This window comes from Macrobrachium nipponense, chromosome 38 (genome assembly GCF_015104395.2).
Source record: "Macrobrachium nipponense isolate FS-2020 chromosome 38, ASM1510439v2, whole genome shotgun sequence".
Taxonomy (NCBI): domain Eukaryota; kingdom Metazoa; phylum Arthropoda; class Malacostraca; order Decapoda; family Palaemonidae; genus Macrobrachium; species Macrobrachium nipponense.
Genome location: NC_061098.1, coordinates 27,590,603 through 27,595,602, shown reverse-complemented (window position 1 = coordinate 27,595,602; position 5,000 = coordinate 27,590,603). Strand labels below are relative to the sequence as shown.

Sequence of the window (5,000 nt, the reverse complement as noted above, 5' to 3'; positions counted from 1 at the left end):
TTAAGGTCGATGGGATTTCGATGAATGGGAGTTTTGAATTCGTGAAGGTTGGTCAGCGCCATCGAAGTCCGTTGACTAAGGTATCCATAACAGAGCTCTGAAGAATTCCATCGTCGACTAGCAATTGGAGGGACGAAGCAGATGTTTGGTTGATGAATAACGGAGGTCCGCTATCAGCACTGAAGTCGAGTTCAGACAATCTCTTCTAAGTTACGCCAAGGTTTTTGACGGGGGAAAAGCAAATCGTATTTCGGTAGACAATACGTTTTTCACTAGGGCAATAAGTAAATTACCCAGTGTGCTGGCCAGCATTCTCTAGACTGCGAAACTCCAAGACTTCCCTGAAGTCGTACTTGCCATAAACTGTTCCTGTGCAATCCATTAACGTTAAATAAGACCATCCAACAGGTCCATCAAAGACTATCCAACAAAGGTCCACCAGTATCGAGGGCCGTTCCTCTCTCGCAAGTCGTGTCCAAGGTTTTCTTTTTTCCCCCGCGGGTTCAGGGTTACACCACTCGAACTCACACCGTCACGTGGGAGAACAAATATAACAGTCCTTCAACTATTCAATTACCACTAGCAACAACCCCTTTACGCTCTGCAGCATAACTACTTAACAATAATATATAGATAAATACATATTTCCCGTAAACACCTCCCCACCAAAGAAAAGTTTTACAGGTAAAACTTACACATACCACTGTTCACAACAAGTACAAAGCCTCGAGACAGTGCATCTGCAACCTGGTTGTCCACACCTTTGATATGCTTTATTTCTAGCTTCGTAATCCTGCAACATCAGGCTCCATCGTGTAAGCCTTTTATTTTTAGCTTTTAGTGAATTCAGCGGTAAGGATGTCTGTCTAATGGGGGTTGTATCAGTCAGTTCAACATCATGTTCAATTAATGAGTAAGACCTGGTTCATCCCTTACTACTTTAGGATACTTCGAAATTATTCTTTTTACATCTTTTGTCTGAGAGGGACCCAAATGATATTAATCATCCAAATGAACTGAATATGTAGGAATTACTAGCCTGTTCAGCAGTTTGATTGTTAATATCCTTCGAAGGACATTCTACATTAATATTACGTTTTTACATTAATATTACAAACTGAAGTCTGTGCCTTGTTATATTTTTTAAGTAGATTAATATGAACCCATCTAGCTTTTTTTATTTTACCGTCACACTGTAAAAGGTAATTACATCTCCCTTTTTATCCAGGGACCTTATAAGGACCACTAAACTTATACTTAAGTGAACTTCCCTCCTTCGGAAAAAGAGCTAATACTAAATCGCCTTTCTCAAAGACCCGAGACTTTGCTTTCCTGTCGTAAACTATTTTATTTTTTCTGATGAGCACTTGCCTGGTTTTCTCTAGCTAAATCCCAAGCTCTAAATAACTTAGTTTTAAAATTATCAATTTTGTCTGCAACATTAACTTCTGTTTTCTCATCATCCCAAGTTTTCTCTCAAAACCTCTACAGGACCTCTCACTTTATGTCCAAACACCAAATCAAAGGCGAAAGACCTAATGTTTCACTTGGTGCTTGTCTCAAAGCAAACAAAGCATAGGTGGGCAACATGACATCCCAAAGGTTATCTCACCACTACATAACTTCCTAAGAATGTGGTTTCAAGGTCTGGTGGAATCTTTCAATGACACCCTGACTTTCGGGATGATAAGGGGTAGAGGTAATGTTGCTTTATAACCGAAGTTTTTCTCATCTGGTCCTTGAAAAACTTGCCTGTAAAATTGCTCCCATTGTCAGACCTGAAGTGTTTTAGGCAACCCAAATCTAGTAACAAAATATGCGATGAGATGTTGCACTACTGCCTTAGCTTTAGCGTTCCGAATGGGAATTGCTTCTGGGAATCGTGACATTCTTATCAATAATTGAGAAGTATATAGCTGTTCCCCTCCTACTTCTCGGTAAGGGTCCCACAATATCTTATTACATATGCTCAAACGGCTCTCCAGTAACCGGGAGGGATTATTTATTAAAAGGTGCTTTAGGAATTGGTTTGTTAAGTTTTCCCTGCCATCTGACACTCGTGACAGGGAATTTACGAAGTTCTTCACATCCCTCCTCAACGATGGCCAATAGAATGAGTCATAAATTTTCTTAAAAGTTTTTGTTTACGCCCAAGTGACCGCTCATTATATTGTCGTGAGCCAAACTTATTATTTTCGGTTCGTAATTTAAAGGGAATTACTACCTGGTCAATTACTTCATTACTATTAGCGAAAATCGGTCGTGACAATCTATGTAACAAGTTATTCTTCAAATGAACTTTTCCTTAACATAATCCATCATTTTCCTGAACCTTCTTCACATTTCTCAAAGATATGTTTTAAACTTGCATCATCCCTCTGAGCTCTAATTAAGTCATCTCTTTGTAAAGATTTTCTTTATAGAGGTACGCCTAATTAATGAGCTATCAACATTGCTACCCTAGATCTAAATCATAATTATCAGAATCAGTAACAAATCCAGATCTAGTTACGATTGCTACTTCAGCTTCAGGTGTAGGAGTTTTTCATTACAATAGGATTCACAAGGCAACTTTCTTTTCCTAAATCATTTCCTAATAGGATATCAACCCCTTTGACAGGTAATGTATCTTTTGTCACCGCGACCTTAACTAGACCCCACCCGTAACGTATCTGTGTCTAAATAATGGTTTGCAAAGGGGCAAGCAATACAAGCATCAGGAAACCCCCCAATCAAGACAACTCATCCCCAGCAACCGGATCATCGGGTAGGGAAGACTTGAGGACAACTGATATGGCCGCCACCCGTATCCCTTAATACTGTAACTGGTTTCCTAATACCGGATTCACTTACAGCTAAACTACTTTTAGATAAGTAGTTACCAAAGCTTTAATAGTATTTTTTCCATTCATCCAACTGAAGTACGGAGTCACTTCCTGAACTAACTAATTAACTGGTTTCTTTTGTGTGGCCAAATAATTTTATGCTTGAAGCAGTCTTTTATAATGTGGACCTTTCTTTTCACAAAAAAAACATTTTCATGTCACTTAGATGCTTGTAGTTTTCAATTGAGAGTTGCATACAGGTTCCCCGCTTAATGACGGCACCCTTTAGTTTCAAAAGTTTTAGGATGTATTTTCTTATCCTGCCCCTTCTTTACTAATTGATGGGTCAAAGAAAAAACTCATCTGCTAATTCAGCTATTCTTGTGAACTTGTTTAACCTGACACTCTTCAATATATAATTTCATCTCTTGCTGGAATGTTATTTTAAAATCCTCTGTCAAGATTAGCTCCCTTAGGTCCTCTAACGTACTTACTTGTTCCATGGAGTTACACCACTCATTAAAATACTGTTGTTTGCACCTAGCAAACTCCATGAACGTCATGCTACTATTTTTTCTAAAATGCCTAAATTTTTAATCGATAGGCCCTCTGGTACTTGCTTATAGGCTTTCAGTATAATTCCTTTCCTTTACTGTCTCGTAATTAGCACACTGTTTCGTCTGAAAGACAAGAATAAACTTCTTGGGTCTTTACCTGTGAGAACAGACTGCAAACAACAACAAACAATAATACTCTTTAGGACACTCTACTGTTTCATGAGCTTTTCAAAGGACTGGAAATATTTTGATACCTCACTTTCATTGAATTTTGGAACCAACTTGAGTACCGTTGTCAACCCAAAACCTATCTGTCTCCACAATGGAAGTCCCCTCCAGCCCTAATGAACTAGGAGAACTTAATTTAATTTTTTGTAGTTTCAGCTGTCTTAAGTTTTTCCTCTCCTCTGCTTCTAATTCTAATTTCCTAGCTTCAGCTCTTTCGTGCCTTTCATCTCGCCTCCGCAGCTTGTTGACCTTTAACAACTCCCTTAACTCACCTCCCTCTACCTAGCCTAACCCCTCCCCCAAAGCCACCAATTCTTGAGCCTATCACACATCGTCCACCAATAACTGAAGGTTAAAAAGCAAGGTCGCCAATTAATGTTACGGGCGGGTCTTATTAGTGACTGATTCCAGGCTCTTACGCCCTTTACATTAAATAATAGAAAAAAATTAAATATAAATACTTATAGGAATACCTTCAGTATATATTGGTAGCGTAAAGAAAGAAAGCTTTAAAATAAAATAATTATATTTACAAAAAACTTAACTTTAAATATGAAGAAAAATAAATCCTTAGAACGTTTAAGGTCGATTGGGATTCGATGAATGGGAGTTTTGAATTCGTGAAATGAAGGTTGGTCAGCGCCATCGAAGTCCGTTGACTAAGGTATCCATAACAGAGCTCTGAAGAATTCCATCGTCGACTAGCAATTGGAGACGAAGCAGATGTTTGGTTGATGAATACGGAGGTCGCTATCAGCAACTGAAGTCGAGTTACAGACAATCTCTTCTAAGTTTACGCCAAGGTTTTTTGACGGGGGGAAAAGCAAATCGTATTTCGGTAGACAATACGTTTTTTCACTAGGGCATAAGTAAATTACCCAGTGGTGCTGGCCAGCATTCTCTAGACTGCGAAACTCCAAGACTTCCCTGAAGTCGTACTTGCCATAAACTGTTCCTGTGCAATCCAGTAACGTTAAATAAAGACCATCCAACACGGTCCATCAAAGACTATCCAACAAGTCCACCAGTATCGAGGGCCATTCCTCTCTCGCAGTCATGTCCAAGGCTTTTTCCCCGCGGTTCAGGGTTACACCACTCGAACTCACCTCACGTAGTGGGAGAAACAAATATAAAACAGTCCTTCAACTATTCAATTACCACTAGAACAACCCATTTACGCTCTGCAGCACAACTACTTAACAATAATATATAGATAAATACATATTTCCGTAACAGTATATATGATATATATATATTATATATATATATATATATATATATATATATATATATATATATATATATATATACATATACCAAATAAATAAATAAATAAATAAACAATAAATAAACATATATATATATATATATATATATATATATATATATA

At 37.9% G+C, this 5,000-nt stretch overlaps 1 protein-coding gene across 1 annotated transcript in view; it reads left to right on the top strand.

Annotated features, from left to right (window-relative positions):
- Positions 1-5,000, top strand: part of LOC135209779 (uncharacterized) — a 162,433-nt gene that overhangs the window by 80,383 nt on the left and 77,050 nt on the right. The gene's annotated exons all lie outside the window — the stretch shown is intronic.